The 17894-nt window shown below is 46.7% G+C and overlaps 1 protein-coding gene across 12 annotated transcripts in view; it reads left to right on the top strand.

The window, feature by feature from the left end:
- SH3KBP1 (SH3 domain containing kinase binding protein 1) overlaps positions 1-17894 on the top strand; it is a 340925-nt gene that overhangs the window by 305562 nt on the left and 17469 nt on the right. The window lies entirely within an intron of this gene.

Genomic DNA, 17894 nt, shown 5'->3' with positions numbered 1-17894 from the left:
CAAAGTTGAGAAAGCCCGGTCAGTGCCAAGAAGCCAGGGTGAATTTGGAAACGGCTGGACCAGGGACAGTATCCCCCTGGCTGAGTGCAGCCTTCTGGTCCTGGAGAGGCCCATCTAATTTCCCGAGACTCTCTAGAAAACTTAGTTTGAAAATGGTTGCAGAGCTTTTGGAAACTGGTAGATGTATGCACAAAAAAGTAAATATAATATACTTGAAGCAGTTCGCCTAAACACGGGCCAACAAGGTTGCCTTGACCTTTGAAAGAACACTCACCCTTTTTCTCCTTGCCCTAGAAAAAAAGGATACAATTTGCATCCAATTTTCATACAAAAAGTGTGTTCTATTTGGGATTAGATCGCTCCCAGGATTTAATACCTAGTGATTAAATGGATATTAAATAAAAGGACAACGACAAACATGAAATTGAATCATTGCTGAATTAGAAATGTGTACTTTGTACGGTTAAGCTTTTAAGACTATATATAGTAGAAAGCAATTTAATAGTGACCAGTAACACATTTTTGTTAATGTGACACCGAATCTCTCTAAACAAGTGATTAAATTCTCAACTTATTTGAAATTTCTGCCTTTTACTATAAGAAACCATTTCTTGGGGTTTCTTGAACAGATTTTAGGGGAAGAGTTAGATCTGTGGCTCTGGGCTCTTGGTTTTTCTCTACGCTTTTTTTTTTAATATATATTTTAAATGTCCCCTTTTGGAGCCAGAGAGCCAATTATTGGGGCTTGCAGCATTTTAGGTCATTGAACAATTTCTCGGGTTTTTTTTTTTTTTTTGGCTCTTTTTTTTTTTTTTTTTTTTTTTTTTTTTGCTATTTCTTGGGCCGCTCCCGCAGCATATGGAGGTTCCCAGGCCAGGGGTCAAATCAGAGCTATAGCCACCGGCCTACGCCAGAGCCACAGCAACGCGGGATCCGAGCCGCGTCTGCAACCTACACCATAGCTCACAGCAACGCCGGATCGTTAACCCACTGAGCAAGGGCAGGGACCGAACCCGCAACTTCATGGTTCCTAGTCGGATTCGTTGACCACTGCGCCATGACGAGAACTCCAATTTCTCAGGTTTAATAGGACAACGTATACTGTGTCCTGCCTGCCTTAAAGAACACCATGAGTGACATTTGAAGTATTCCAGAAGGACTACTGGCTGAGTGTGCACTCGCACATCTGTGTGTGTGTATGTGTGTGTGTGTGTGAGAGAGAGAGCAAGCCGCACCTCTCAGCTCTCTTGAGGTCAGTTTCTCTGACGTAAGAACCTGGATTTGAGAGCCATAGCTTGCTCTTTCAGACAGTGTCTCTTTACCAGTGACCTTCAAACATGGCCTTTGGGATCAGGAACGTGGCTGGCATTACCGGTGCAGAGCAGAGGAAGATGTGGTCCCTGCCATGTCGCCATCCAGTCTGCGCATGAGGCCGGGGCAGGGTGTGTGTGTGCGGAGCTCTGGTTCCTCTCCAGGGACCCGGGTCATGATCAAACTTCAGTTTCTATCAGGATGATTTGAAAAGCAACATGCATTTCTCCAGCATGAGGCCAAAAAGCAAAAGAGATTGTGCTTAGAGTCAAACACTTTTGACCAAGGAAGTGAAACAGGTTGAGCTTCTGGTTGGTGGGTCTTTTTTTTTTTTCTTACTGTTTTAATCTTTTTAGAGCCACACTATGGCATATGGAAATTCCCAGGCCAGGCGTTGAATCGGAGCTGCAGCTGCCAGCCTGCACCACTGCCACAGCAATGTTGGCTTGTGGCATCTTGTGGCAATGTGGGATCCTTAACCCACTGAGTGAGGCCAGGGATCGAACCTGTATCCTCACAGAGACAACGTCGGATTCTTAACCCACTGAGCCGCAATGGGAACTCCTGAATGGTGGTTCTTGGACCTAGTCAGTCCGTCTGGCCAGTTTGGGTTTGCTCCTCACACTTCAGGACTTAGCCTTGGCTCAGAAGAGTTTCTCGGCCTGAACCTCCCCCTACAGTGCCCCTTTCCCAGGTTCCCCCCCCCCCCCCACTCCCCTGACACTCTTAGGGCTCCCAGCTTAGGTTTGTGTGGAGTAAACGAGCTGGCAACCAACCAGCTTTGCTTTCCAAATCACTTCATATCTTAGAGGAGATGGGCTGATGGCAAGGCCTTGTCCTCGGCATTTCCAAGAGTCTGTTCCCAGATGTCGACAGAGGGTATCCACGGATACACCTTCACTGTTGGACGTTTCAGTCCAGACCAAAACCAAGATGCTCACCTCTGCCTGCTTGGCCCCCTGCAGGGCAACCCTGGCCTTTGACAGTCCGTGGCATTGGTTGGCTTCGTGCTTAGTTTTGATGAGTTTTTCCACAAACTGCTTTTACCCCCGTGACATCCAATAAGCACAAAAGCAACACACATTCAAAACGCCAGTGGGAAATGTCTCCTGAACACTGTAGAAACGCAAGTGGAGATGAAACAGGTCAAAGAAGGGGCGACAGTGATAAATGTTCCGTATCCTCCTGCGAGAGCTGTATTTGGTGGTGGGTATTATTCTGAAAACCAGGGAACAAATAGTGTCAGCCTGCCGAAGCCACCCACAGCCATCAGCCCACCCCGAGGGAAAGTGAGTGACTGGTGAGATGAGTGGAGAACATGTGGGTGTGCAACAAGCATCCTTCAGGTGATCCTTGGCTTGGAGAAGGTCCCAGTGCCCGCCAGCTGTGTGGACTTGCGGCCAGCCCCAGAAGCTCACCTGTCTGCAGAGGTGGTGTGCCCTCCTCTGGTATTTTGGTTGCCTCCCCCTCTGAGGTCAGGGCCCTGGCATTCTTTGTTCAGTGCAGTGGCTTGAAGGCCCCTGCTTTTGCTACATGCCAAGAGAGCGTTTTCAGCTTTGAGAATGCAAATGCAGAAGGACGTCCAATGGGTTCAAAGTAGGCTCCACACAGCAAAGAGACACAGAGAGCGACCTTGATTACATCTGCAGTGTGGCCCCACCGAGGCCTCTGAGCTGCACATGAATGTGGAAGCGGGAAGGGAACAGGTGACAGCTCTCAGATTGCACATGGCATTTACTTGGCCTGCGATGCCCCCCTCCACCCCCTGGCTGTGGATTCACGGATTGGCAGAGCCCTGTTATGGCTTCCGTTTGACTTGTAAATAGCCAGAGGGCTCTACAACCTGCCAGAAAACCATGCTTAAGCACCCCTCCGTCATACTAAAAGCCTTGGAGACAAACTGCACTTTCTTAAGGAGGAGAGTTATCAGACTCCTTCTAGCTGAGGCCTCTTGGTAAGGAGGGGTCTGGAAATCTTGGCCCACTCTGCCTCCCACGACCTTTGGTTCATTAAATGAGAAAAGTGACAAGCGGGTCCCGAGTGAGGTTGGGAGCCCACTGGAAGAGAATTGGATCTGGTGGTGACAAGTTAAGGATGACCTGTCAGTGAACAGGGAGCCCTGATTTCAAGCCCTTTGGAAGCTCTTTATTTAGCTTCCTAATGCCCGTAGCGCTGGTGTCCACCTCCCCAGGCCCAGGTCCTTTCTCCCGAGGTAGTTCATGATCTTGGGAATTTCACAGACACGTTTACCCCATCCCTCCTTCCCACAAAAAAAAAAAAAAAAAAAAAAGCCTTTTAATTTGAGGGACTGCTGATTTTTATTTTACTAGTGAAGCGTATTTTAAAAAACAAATGCCATCACCCGGTAGAAAGGATATAATCTCCACTGTAAAATTCGAACACGTTTGGTTTGCTGGGAGACTCACAGTGTTGGCCTTCTCTTTCTTGGCACCTTCTGTATGCACTGGAGATAAGTCTTCTGTGGATGCATACCAGTTCTCGGCGGCTTCAGGAAACCACTGTCTAGCACCTGCCTGTAGAGATGAGGTGTGAGGAGAGGAGAATGGCGGGAGCAAGTGAAAAAAGACTCCAGACAGAGGCACGTGTTGAAGCTGGAGTGAAAACTCAGTGCCCAGAAATGTACAATCAGCAGATTAATTTTTTGTAGAGCTATAATTGCTTGTCATTTAAAAAAATCACTCACGGAATGTCAGATTTGTAAGGGCATTTTTTTTTTAATTTTAATGGCCACACCCATGGCATATGGAAGCTCCTGGGCCAGGGATTGAATCTGACCTGCAGCTGCGACCTAGACCACAGCTGTGGCAACACCGGATCCTTTAACCCACAGCACTGGGCCAGGGATCAAACCCGCACCTCTGCAGCAACCTGAGCTGCTGCCGTCGGATTCTTAACCCACTGTGCCACAGAGGGAACTCCTAAAAGGGTATTTTAAATAGTTGGTATCTCTGTTCTCTGCCTTCCCCGACAAGTGGCCCTCCCAGTGCAGGAGAAGGAACACTCTGCTTTAGCCAGGACGAATTTCTTCCTCACATTTTGTTCTCAGCAGCATTGTGGCTTCCATGTAATGCTGCACACTGAGATGTTACTGTTTCATGTGCATGTTAAACTTTTCTATTCTGAATGTCCGATCACTCCTCTTTTCTCTAAGTGCTGTTGACAAAAATGAAATGCCCCATTCGTCTTGCTTCCTCAAAGGAAATACGCCCTCTGCCTGCCTGCCACTGAAGTGGGCCATCGGCAGGGTGACAGACGTCTTTGGGTCTTGGTCTTTGAATCCTTAAACCAGGGCCTTGGAGGAAATGATCAAAGGGGCCCACTTCAGCCCTGTAGTCTTATTTCCTTGACGCTCTCTGTTTCTTGTAGCTGAGTTTTCTGGACATTGAGAAAACGGCTCTTTTGGTGACCTCTGAATCCTCTGTCAGGTTAAATAGCTATATGCTTTAATTTGTCTCTTCGCCTCAATCCCCTTAGTTCTGTTAGTTCCTTTAACCTAGAATTGGTAATTTGGTCCTTTCTAAAGTCTTATCTAGGGTTTTCTTTGGCCACAAGATTTTTGCTTATAAAAGTCTGCTGGCCCTATGGAAGTTTAAGGAGTTAACAATTGAGGGCATAACTGTTTGGGCAGAACTTTACATAAAGGTACTCATTCACCTTTTAAAAAACGTACTGTGGGTTTTTTTCATCCACATTCTTACAGAACAATGTAAAAGGGTAGAACGTTTGCCATCCAAAATAAGTTTGAGTTCCTAGATCAAACGCTTACACAGAGGCGAGATAATCCTTCAGAGGACAGAGGAAAGCGGTAGTGTGTTTCCCAGCTCTGCAGCCCAGGCTCCGCGACTCTGAGCTCTCGTTTCCTCTTCTCCATGACCAGGTTAGTTCGTGATGCCCACCTACTTTAAAGGGTTTTCGTAAGATGTAGATATTAGGCTGTGACATGGCTGACATTACCCAGGCTGCACTCTGAGTGGTAGTGGGTGTAGCTACAGTTGACATTGAAAGAAGAACCAGTATCAACCTTCATCCTTAGCACGACTCCTGTTACTGGAAATCCGAAAAGTTTTTGAACACATAGCATAAATGAGACGGCTGAGATTTTGATAGCTGCACGGGAAATCGTTTCATAGGTGGTTTACTCACTTGTCTTCTTAAAGAACTTATGCCCACCTCCCAACTACAAAGAGTGCTCACTTTAAAAAAAGAAAAAGAAAAAGAAGAACACAAGTCGGAAAGTCCCTCAGTAGCTCAGCCTCTCCCTGAGACAATCACTGTTAATTTGTTGTACCCACTTTTAGAAGTCTTTCTGGGATTGGATGGATGGGTGGATGGATGTTTGTAAAATGCAGTTTTGGTCCACAGATGTTCTTATCTACTAAAGTACGTTTGACAGCTTTCCGCATAAGTAAGTCACGTAGATCGACCTTATACTTTTAATGGCTACATGCTCTTCCATTATATGACTCTATCATAACCAGTTCGCTAGGAGCAGTGCTACACACATCACCCTGGGACAGTGATCTGCAAATAGGACTGCCGGTACCTTGGGAGACCATGGAGACGTCCCAGGCCATGGATGGTGCCTCATCTTCTTAAGTCCTGTTTCTTCCAACTCATTTCCTGAGATCCCTGGCGTCATGCTGCTTTTTCTTTCTCATTCCCCCTTCCCATTCACTCTCTCCCACCTCACACGGCACAGCCAATCTCTTGCCCTCTCTAGAGGTGTAAAAACCCCTGGCACAGACTCAGAGACAATTCTGAGATTGGTGTTAGACTTGAGAAATTGGAAAACTCTAGTGACTGGACAGAAAGTCCATTTACAAGTTGGTTGGTTTCTTTGTTTTAATTTTTAGTTGTTTTTATTATTATTATTTTATTTGTTATTGTTATTTCCCCAGTACAGTTTTTTTTCTCCTGTACAGCATGGTGACCCAGTTACACATACATGTATATATTCTTTTTTCTCACATTATCATGCCCCATCATAAGTGACCAGACATAGTTCCCAGTGCTACACAGCAGCATCTCATTGCTGATTCATTCCAAAGGCAATAGTTTGCATCTATTTTTGTTGCCGTTGTTGTTGTTGTTGTTGCTATTTCTTGGGCCGCTCCCGCAGCATATGGAGGTTCCCAGGCTAGGGGTCGAATCGGAGCTGCAGCCACCGGCCTACGCCAGAGCCACAGCAACGCGGGATCCGAGCCGCGTCTGCAACCTACACCACAGCTCACGGCAACACCGGATCGTTAACCCACTGAGCAAGGGCAGGGACCGAACCCGCAACCTCATGGTTCCTAGTCGGATTCGTTAACCACTGTGCCATGACGGGAACTCCCAGTTTGCATCTATTAACCCCAAGTTCCCAAGCCATCCCACTCCCTCCCCCTGCCCCTTGGCAACCACAAGTCTATTTCCCAAGTGCTTGGTTTTCTTTTCTGTGGAAAGGTTCATTTGTGCCATATATTTGATTCCAGATATAAATGATATCGTATAGTATTTGTCTTTCTCTTTCTTATTTCACTCAGTGTGAGAGTCTCTAGTTCTATCCATGTTGCTGCAAATGGCATTATTTTGTTCTTTTTTACGGCTGAGTAGTGTATATAAACCCCACATCTTCCTAATCCAATCATCTTCCGATGGACATTTGGGTTGTTTCCATGTCTTGGCTATTGTGAGTAGTGCTGCAATGAACATACGGGTGCATGTGTCTTTTTTAAGGAAAGTTTTGTCCGGATATATGCCCAAGAGTGGGATTGCGGGGTCATATGGTAGTTCTGTGTATAGATTTCTAAGGTACCTCCATACTGATCTCCATAGTGCTTGTACCATTTTACATTCCCACCAAGAGTGCAGGAGGGTTCCCTTTTCTCCACAGCCCCTCCAGCATTTGTTCTTTGTGGACTTATTAATGATGGTCATTCTGACTGGGGTGAGGTGATATCTCATGGTAGTTTTGATTTGCATTTCTCGTATAATCAGTGATGTTGAGGATTTTTTCATGTGCTTGTTGGCCATCTGTATGTCTTCTTCGGAGAAATGTCTATTCAGGTCTTTTGCCCATTTTTCTTTTCTTTTCTTTTTCTTTTTTTTTTTTTTGGCTTTTTGCCTTTTTTTAGGGCCGCTCCCAAGGCATATGGAAGTTCCCAGACCAGGGGTCCAATCAGAGCTATAGCTGCCAGCCTACACCAGAGCCACAGCAACGCCAGATCTGAGCCGCGTCTGCAACCTACACCACAAATCACGGCAACGCTGGAGCCTTAACCCACTGAGCAAGGCCAGGGATCGAACCTGCAACCTCATGGTTCCTAGTTGAATTCGTTTCTGATGTGCCACAATGGGAACTCCTGCCCATTTTTCAATTGGGTTGTTGGCTTTTTTGCTGTTGAGTTGTGTAAGTTGCTTGTATATTCTAGAGATTAAGCCCTTGTCAGTTGCATCATTTGAAGCGATTTTCTCCCATTCTGTAAGTTGTCTTTTTGTTTTCTTTTCGGTTTCCTTTGCTGTGCAAAAGCTTGTCAGTTTGATTAGGTCCCATCGATTTATTTTTGCTTTTATTTCTGTTGCTTTGGGAGACTGACCTGAGAAAACATTTGTAAGGTTGATGTCAGAGAATGTTTTGCCTCTGTTCTCTTCCAGGAGTTTGATGATGTCTTGTCTTATATTTAAGTCTTGAAGCCATTTTGAGTTTATTTTCGTGCATGGTGTGGGGGTGTGTTCTAGTTTCATTGCTTTGCATGCAGCTGTCCAGGTCTCCCAGTAATACTTGCTGAAAATACTCTCTTTTTCCCATTTGATGTTCTTGTCAAAGATTAATTGACCAAAGGTGTCTGGGTTTATTTCTGGGTTCTTTATTCTGTTTCATTGGTCTGTCTGTCTGTTTTGGTACCAGTACCACACTGTCTTGATGACTCTGGCTTTGTAATATTGCCTGAAGTCTGGGAGAGTTATGCCTCCTGCTTAGTTTTTGTTCCTCAGGATTGTTTTGGCAATTCTGGGTCTTTTGTGGTTCCATATAAATGTTTGGATTGTTTGTTCTAGTTCTGTGGAAAATGTCCTGGGTCATTTGATAGGGATTGCATTGAATCTGTAGATTGCTTTGGGTAATATCGGTTGGTTTCTAATTCCAAGAAAATTGAAGGAGGCACTCACTGAGCTGTTCATCGATAGGTTGTTAAAAATAGTTTTTGATGATGCTAGACCACTGTCTGATTTTTGGTATATAAATTGCAAGGAGGTCAAAGAATTGGGTGACATTGTGATAACAACATTCTTCTGGAGTTCCCATCATGGCTCAGGGCTTAAGAACCTGACTAGTATCCATGAGGATGTGGGTTTGATCCCTGGCCTCGCTCAGTGGGTTAAGGATCTGGCATTGCCGTGAGCTGTGGCATAGGTCTCAGACACTGCTGGGATCTCCTGTTGCTGTGACTGTGGCGTAGACCGGCATCTGCAGGTCTGATTTGACCAGTAGCCTGGGGACGTCCCTTTTCCGCGGGTACGGCCCTTAAAAAAAAAAAAAAATTCTTTCTGTTCCCATCTACTTATTTCTGTGTTAACAAAGTTTCTTGGCACTTATGTTCATAAAACAAGTTAGGAATAGAGTTGATACCAAGCCATGTCATTCTGATGATAATAGTCACACACATAGTAATGAAGTGATGGAGGGAAAAGCCCAATAAAATTCTACTGCTTAATGCTATTAAATTCCTCATCAAAATGTGCAGTATGTATATACATGTGTTTTGATAATTTGCATAGTCATAATAGTTATAATGATAACTCAATCCAGAAAAAAAGAATTTTTACACCTAGAGCCTTTTGATTTCAGGAAATTTAAAAAAATTACGGTCTTCAATTTATATATTTCTTATAGCACGAAAAGATGAAAACGTAATTGAGAAAGGACAAAATTAACAGAAGCAGAAAATATTAGAATACATTAGAATAGAATTCACCAGTGGAAGTATGATGAAAATATGAAATCAAAAAGGGAAAGGAATGATGCAGAATTTCCAGCTGTTAAAGAAAAGCTTATTCATGATTTTTTTTTAAATGAATGCTGGCAGTTGTGAAATCGCCATGGTATTCAAATTTATAGTGAATATATTCAAGAGAGCAATATTGTATTTTAAAATATCAATATTTAGAATATAGCAGAAATTCTGTCCTTTGTGACCCAAACTTGTGTAACGTCAGATGTGTGAGGGGGTACATAGGTTTTCAAAATTATTTTGGTAGCTACGCTGGTAAACAGTCTGAACACCACTGGCCTCGTAAATACATGTCATTGTACACTTTCATAAACATTGCTATGGATTAATTTCTAGAAGCAGACTCTGAAGGTGTGCACATTTACATTTTGTGACAGGCATTGCCAGGCAGCATTACAAAAAAGTCGTGCCAGTTTACATTGCTGTGAATAGTAGCCTAGCTACAATTTCCAATAAAGGCATTATTTATTAGATCATTTTTGCATAGCAAATTTGGACCCGTAGAGAGCGATTTTGAAAGGAATGTAAATGTGCATCATTACCTTTCTGCACTTAGATGTTGCTTGTTACGGATGCCCAGGAAGCTCTTCACCTGTCCGCAGTCCTAGACTTCAGGAAGAGGCTCCGCCCCCTGCGCCCATCTAAATTAGGTCACCATGCTAATTTCCTCTTTTCCTTGTCTCCGGTAGTAGCTAGCAGAATTTGTAATTATGTCTACCAAATGTTGTCTCTCTCAGGGGGCTCTAAGCTCCGTGGGGTAGGGACCGTGGCTGTTTCGGTCACCACTACTCCCCCACCCCCATGCCTGGCCCAGCGCCTGGCCCAGAGCGCTCACTTAGGAAATATGTCCTGAATGAGTGAACTGAGCCTGTTCGAGGAGAAACAGCATGATGTAAGATCATGTTAGAGATCTTCGTTGCCACGAGCCCCATGTGGCTCTTTAAATGTAATTTACATCATCACACTTAGGCGTGTGGCGTGTGCTCAGTGGCCACTTAGCCGGTTTCCGTCCTCACAGCACCTTTCAGTGGATGGTGCTGACATAGAGTGATTGTACCTTTATTCTCAAAACTTTCACTATGCCTGGCACAGAGTAGATACTTAATAAATGTTTGATTATGCGAACAAGTAAATGAACTCTTATCTCCATCTCTTACTCTTCAGTTACAAGTTTCCATGGAGAAGTTAGGTTGTATTGAGCAGCCGAACATTCTCCCTTAACCTGCCTAGCACCTTGCATTTCTTACCAGAGATTGCTTTCCAGAGGTTGCTTTCTTGGTCCTTTTTAAAAACACAGGTTAATACAATAGAACAAAGGCAGCTTGTTTTCAGGGCATAGGGATTTCTTCACAGACACATAAATGACATTTCCTGGCATCTGTTCTTGTTCTTGGTATAGGAACAATTCTCAGAGTTTGCTCACAGTTAGATGAGAAGGAAGGTCGCTGTTCCTGCTGTCTATCCAGTGCTCTATCATAGAAGGAATTCCACCAGCACGAATCTGAAGGTGGGCCCGGCCACGTTCTGGCGGTGACCTTGATCAAGTTGTCTAACCTCCGACCCTCCATCTCTCCCTTTATGGAAGAGGGGAGCCGGCACGGCATAGGTTTTCATGAGGGTTAAATGAGCAGGTGGATGAAGTGTGGAATAGTTGGGGTGGCTGAACGGTAGCCCAAACTTGTTTACTCTTAGCAGCTTGTGTCCCACCTGGTTTACAAATGAAAACACAGCAGCGAATCTGCTATATCCTTGTACATTTTGGAGGGCTTATTTTCCTGCAGAATTTAATCATTGCTCAAATGAGAATTTTTCGGTTGGAAACTCAGCTAACACAGGTGTTCATTGACCCCGAATAAAGGGCTCATCTTTGTAGTCGGCACAGATTTTCCACATTAGTCAAATGACTTACATGCAGGGTGAGATTTCCTCCTGTCCAGACTGCCTGGAGGTGCTTCTTCATTGTGGAGAAGGTACCTGTGACCCTGTGGTTTAGTTTTCTCATCTTAGAAGTCCAGTATGCTATCTGCTGTGCTATGGAGCTTGATAGGGTTTTCTCATCTTAAGTCTCAAAAAAAGAATTTTTTTTTCACGTTTAGAAAAAAAAAAAAAAAAAAAAAGGAGTTCCCATCGTGGCTCAGGGGAAGTGAATCTGGCTAGCATCCATGAGGACGTGGGTTTGTTTCCTGGCCTCACTCAGTGGGTTAAGGATCCGGCGTTGCCATGAGCTGTGGTGTAGGTCTCAGACATGGCTCGGATCTGGCATTGCTGTGGCTCTAGCGTAGGCCAGTGGCTACAGCTCTAATTCGACCCCTATCCTGGGAAGCTCCATATGCTGTGAGTGCAGCCCTAAAAAGAAAAAAAAAAAAAAAAGATTCAGCCTTGCTCTTATATCTGTGCTCCCACAGCACACAATTCCATCAACCCATCAACAGTGTATGAGAACAAAATTCTACCTGTGTGATTTGAAAGGGTTTTCACATGATCTCTCATTTACAAAAGAATAACCCCGAAAAGCTGATAGCTCAGATAATTCCCTCATTGTATTTTTTTTTCCTGGTGGGAAAGCTGAAGCCCAGAAAGTTTTGTTCATTTATTCAGTGATCATTCATTTATTGAATACTCACCACAAGCCAGGAATAGTGCTAAGCCTGGGAAAAACAGAGATAAAAGCCGTGGCTTCCTCATGAGAAAAAGAATTGTGTGTGTATTCATGACTGGGTCACTTTGCTGTGCAGCAGAAATTGACACAACACTGTAAATCAACTATCTTTTGTTTGCGTTTTTGTTTTTGTTTTTACCTGCTTTTTAGGGCTGCAACCATGGCATATGGAGGTTCCCAGGGTAGGGGTCCAATCAGAGCTATAGTTGCTCACCTACACCACAGCCACAGCAATGCTAGATCCGAGCAGCATCTTTGACCTTCACCACAGCTTACAGCAACGCTGGATCCTTAACCCAGTGAGTGGATCCAGGGATCAAACCTGCATCCTTATTATGTATACTAGTCAGATTCATTTCTGCTGAGCCATGATGGGAACGCCTACTATATACTTTTTTCCCTTTGTTTGTTTTTTGTTTTTGTTTTTTGCTTTTTAGGACCGCACCTTCGGCCTATGGAGGTTCCCAGGCTAGGGGTTGGGTCAAATTGGAGCTACAGCTGCTGGCCTACACCGCAGCCACAGCAGCACAGGATCCGAGCTGCGTCTGCGACCTACACCACAGTTCACAGTAACACCGGATGCTTAACCCACTGAGCAAGGCCAGGGATCAAACCCACAACCTCATGGTTCCTAGGTGGATTCATGTCCACTGCGTCACGACAGGAACTCCAATATATTCTAATAATTAAAAAAAAAAGCGCCATAGCTTCTTTCCTGGCTGGTGGCTGGTGGTGGTAACAGATCAGCAAAGACTGTCAGTTCAGGGCACTAAATGCTGAGAGTGGAGTGATGAGTGTCTAGGGCGCACCCAGGTCAGTTTTCAGGTGTAGTCTGGATCCTTAGAAGAGGGCTTAGTTTTCAAGCCAAGCCTTGATGGCCCCAGGGAAAGGAAGGGGAGGGGAGGAAGTCATCAAGCAACAGAGGGGCCTTGGCTGTGCTAAGGCACCAGGATTTCATTGGTATTTGGGAAAGACTTTAAGCAGTGAAGGGACATGCTCAGATCTGCACTTGACACGTCTCTCTCTGGTGGCAGCCTGTAGCATGGTACAGGAGTGAGAAATCCATCACAGCAGTTCCAAGCAAGAAGTTCCAGCAGCCCTAATGGTCCTTGACCAACGTAGAGGAGATGGGGTGGCTTCCAGAGATATCGGGAGGGAGCGATAATGCCAGGCTTCCAGTGCCGGAAACTTCTACTCTAAGGCTCCTTCTCAAGTCCAGAGTGGCGAGTTACAGTAAATAAACAGAGCCACTTAGGAGCTCACCCACAGTTTCTTTGGCGACAGCAGGCCCATCTCACACTTTTGACTCTTTCTCCTCTGTGTTTTCAGTGGATGTGTTTTAGGTCACCTGCGGTCACTGGTACCATCCCTCCCATTGATGGAAAATGAGCCCACAGTTTCTAATTGAACTAAATAGGGTATGACTGAAATTCATGGAAAGTGGGCAAGTCCATGTGCTGTGGAGAGTCAAAGACCTTTCCAAGCCGGACTCTGTGTCCAACATGAATTATCCCCATATGTCTGCAGAGGGTTCGTCTTCCAAGTAGCAGACAAGCCAAAGGCCTCGCATCCTTATGAAAGGAACTTTTAAAAAATACCCAACATTTGCCAGTTCAAGAGTTTGGGATTGGCTTATAGGCATTAAAACCATTTTTTATTAAGAGGAAAAATTCCCAACCAGGCTGAGAAAGTACATATCAAGTTTCAGCCTGACTCATTTCAAAACCACCCTGAAAATTGGGACATTTTCTTCGCCCCACCATGGGTTAGTCATGGAAATTCTGCCTTAATCTCAGCTACCTCGGCCACAGTCATGAGAGCATGCCCCGTGCCACTGAAGATGTGCGTTATAGTGCTGAAGCGTTTCCCCCTTGGCTGTCAGAAAGCAGAACTGCATCAAAGTTCAAGGCCCGAGTTCCCCTTTACAGCACGTGACCTCACCTGCGGTGCATCTTTCTCTTCCTGGCAGTTTGGTTTCGTTGGTTGTTTCCCCAAAATGCTTTTCACGAGCACAAACTGTAGAAATTTCAACACGGCTGTAGGTGCACGGAGCACTTAAGTGCACGGCTTCTCTTCCCCCCTGCGCCCCCCCCCCCCCCCCCCCCCCCCGTGGAACTGGCCCTCTTCTCGCTCTTGAGCGACAGCGTGGAGGCAGCCTTCTGGGCCATCGGTCATGGAGACGCTGGCCGAGTGTGCTCACTGAGTGTGGCCAGGCTTCCGCACGTGCGGGTCTTTATAGTGCAGACCTCAGCCAGGAAAACACGATGGGCCAGCCAAAGGCGGCCTTCCACCCCAAGGCGGCCACCTCTGCCGTCGGAGTTCTTTCTTGTGACAGTGGGTGCCTTCGGCGGCTTGTTCATTTGTCCCTTCCTTCGCAGAGTATCAAGCCTGTTTTCCCCAGGAAGACGCTAGACGTTGGGAGCACAGGGATGGGTCCCTGCCCTCCGGGGGCTCGTGGTCTAAGTGTGGGGAGACGGACACCAGGCCCTGGAGTGGTTTCCGACGTGTGATTTATTACAGACCACCAGCTCACACGATGTCAACTCCTCCACTCCCCTGGGGACTTGATTCTTTCAGCGGCCCCGGAGGGTGGGGAGGGAGCGCAGATGGAGCCCAGCGGAAGCTTCCCGGGTGTGACCTTCCCTGTCCCTGCGCGCCAGGGGGTGCGCCCAGTCCACTGTAAGGGGGTCCTGCAACGCCCCTGGCTTCCCCCTCCCACCCGCTCTGCGTGCTGGGCCCCCTCCTCACTCCAGCTGCCGTGTTTCTAACTTGTCACCCAGTGCCTTTGATTGACACTTTTATCACCTTCGTTGCCCACGCACCAGGTCAGCAGAGGACCCACCCCATGAGGAGCCTTACTCTCGACGCCTCCCTGGGCCCCGGAGCACCCCGCTGCTCCCCTGGTGGCCCTCGCCCCAGCGTCCTCTCTTCGCCTCCGTTTGTTCAAGTCCAAGCTTGTCCCTCTGTCCCCTCAGCCCCCAGGCTCTGCCGGAGCAGTGCTTCTCCGTGTAGGCTGCTAACGACACACTCAGAAACCTGGAGAGATTGAGAGCCTGCCCCAGCCTCGACTGCGCCCCAGGCTCATCCATTCGGTCCCAGGGTAGCATCCAGGCCTGAGCCTTTTCTTTTTTTAATTGTCCAGGTGGCTCCACTCTGCAGCCAAGGTGGCTGAAGCAGAGTCTGCTGGCTTTTAATTGTTCTTTAATCGCTTCAAGCCTGCTCAGGCTGTGCCTCCAGAGCTTGCTACAGTTTCCAGCATGGAGACAGAGGTGGTGTGGTCCCTCTCAGCCCCTGGCAGCGCCCAGCCTAGGCCCCTGGCGCTGGCTCATTTGCTGGAACCTTTACCAGCCACTCCTTCAGCTCTTCCCGGCTGCCTGCTCAGCATCTGCTCCTCAGTCTTGAGTCCTCGCTCCTCTGCCCCAGGCTTCCTGTCACCCCCACCCCACTGCCAGGAGACCTCCCTGTCCTGTGCCTTATTCCCTTCTTTAGGGCCAAGGTGGAGAGCCGCATGGAAAACCCACTAAACTCACCATATATGGAGTGCATGCAAGTATATTTGTGCAGCACTTTTCCTTGATAAAAAACAAAAACAGAAATGGGAGTGGTGTTGGTGGCAGGGCAGGGAATAAATTGGAAACTGATTACCCAGTGATAAGAGATTGATTCACTAAATCATGAATCGCAATGCAGTAGAAGATTCTACAACAATTAAAATATTTATGAATGATTTTTAGCATCGTAGCATATCATGTTTAGTGAAATAAGCAGAATGCAATACCACATATAATGTGAACTAGGCTATCTATTTATAGAAAAAAGCCTGAAGGGAAGCATAGCAAAATACTAATAGTGCTTGTCTCCATGTGGTCAGATCATAGTTGACTTTGTTTTGTTGTTACAATTTTATGGCTTAAAAAAATTTTTACATTGTGCACATATTACTTTTGTAATCAGAGAAAAATTAATTGGGGAGGTATTAATGTCAGGTGATGGCTTTGGGCATCAATCCACGTGTGTAATTAGGAATTTCAATTCCAGACAATGTGGAGTTGGTAGAGTGCGTGGGGGTGGGGTCCGAAGGGGAATCTTTTAGGACAATAAGATTCTCTTAAAGGGAAGATTCTTTTCTCTCCAGGAAGCCCTGGAGTTCCCTTTGTGGCTCAGTGGCTAATGAATCCCACTGGGAACCACAAGAATGCGGGTTCGATCCCTGACCGCATTCAGTGGGTTAAGGACCTGGCGTTGCCGTGAGTTGTGGTGGAGGTCGCAGATACAGCTCAGATCTGGCATTGCTGTGGCTCTGCGGTAGGCCAGCATCTGTAGCTCTGATTAGACCCCTAACCTGGGACCTCCATATGCTGGGGGTGAGGCCTTGGGGAAAAAAAATAGAAGGGCCCTGAGAGAGTCAGGCCTAGCAGTGAGCATCTTGGCCTGTCCCTGAGCCCACGAGCCCACTGAGCTGGCTGGAGAGCTGGGGCCCTTTGGAGCTGCTTGGCTCCTGCTTGGTCTCAGGGCGTCACTGATAATTTTCTTGTGCTGTCTCTGCAGAGCATTAACCTTGGGTTCCAGTTGCTTTGCCCCATGAGATGAGTTCATACTGAGCAATTATTCATTCACCAGGCACTAGGACAAAGTCCTGTAAGATTATCCCAGGTGTAATGTAATGTAATGGTTTGTCCCGACCAGTGACTTGTGCTTGATTTTGTATATTCCACAAAAGGAAGTCATTTGTAGACGACACCTGCCTGTTCATTAATAGAATAAAGCTGTCACATAGCCAGACCACTTATTATAGCCCCCAACAAGAGAGCTGTCCCCAAAATAAGGAGGGAAGGAAAACATACATGATTTTGATCTTTTCTGTCCTGAGCCAGCCTGTTTGCAGTTATGGCAGTTTAAGATGCTTTTAGCTGTAAATAAAAAATGTGTGACTCAAATTAGCTGAAATGGCAGGACTTGCTCATTTCACATGGCCAGGCGTATGGACACTTGCTCATTCCAGGGTTGGTGAATGGCTCACTGGGGCGGCCCGTCACCCAGGCTCTTACCGTTTTCCTGCTCTGTTATCCTCAAGATCCCCAAGAGCATCTCCCTCGTGGTTCATAATAGAGTGTGTTAGTCATTTGTGCAATGGCAGGAAAAAGGCTGAAAAGTGCTGCTGCAAGAAGTAGCAGGAAGAGGCTCGAAACACGCCGGGTACACAAGTGCTTAGTGGTCGAGCCGGGATTTGAACCCAGACCACCTCGCTCCGAAGCCATGCCTATCTTAGTCTGCTAGGTTACCATAGCAGAACTTAAACGAAAGACACCTATTTCCCACAGTCCCGGAGGCCGTGAAGGCCAAGATCAAGGCACCAGTAGATCCTGTGTCTCTGGAGGACCCTCTTCCTGGTTCACTGACGCTGTCTCCTCCCTGCGTCCTCAAAGGGTGGAAGGGGCGAGGGGGCGCTAGTCTCTTTCTCTTCGTCTCAGGACACTAAGTCCCTCCACAGCTCAGGCATCTTCTTCTTACACAACAGCATCCCAAGCAGAAAGGAAGCGGAAGCAGCCACCCACATGGCCTTCTCAGCTGCTTCTCTAGGCAGAGAGGAAACCTCGTTCCCAGAGGCTCGCCGTAGACTTCCTTTTATTTCTCAGTGACCCGAATTGGGCTCCACGGCCACCTCTAAACCAACCAGAGGCCAAGAGGAGCAGGAACACCATTACTGGCGTAGCCCAGCCATGCTTCAGCTGAGCACGTTGTCCTGAAACAAAACCGGGGCTCCGTTAGAAAGGAGAGCAGGAATGGTTGGAGAAGGCAGCCCTTCATGAAACAGTCTACCTGTCAGGAAGACAGGGCGTGGCCCCATTCGCCAGCAACGATGAGTCTCCAGGTCGGCCCCTTTCTGCCAGCCCTTCCTCTGTGCATCACAC

Source organism: Phacochoerus africanus, chromosome X (genome assembly GCF_016906955.1).
Source record: "Phacochoerus africanus isolate WHEZ1 chromosome X, ROS_Pafr_v1, whole genome shotgun sequence".
Classification (NCBI taxonomy): Eukaryota; Metazoa; Chordata; class Mammalia; order Artiodactyla; family Suidae; genus Phacochoerus; species Phacochoerus africanus.
The sequence above is the reverse complement of the archived record's forward strand: the minus strand, read 5'-3'. Positions and strand labels throughout refer to the sequence as shown.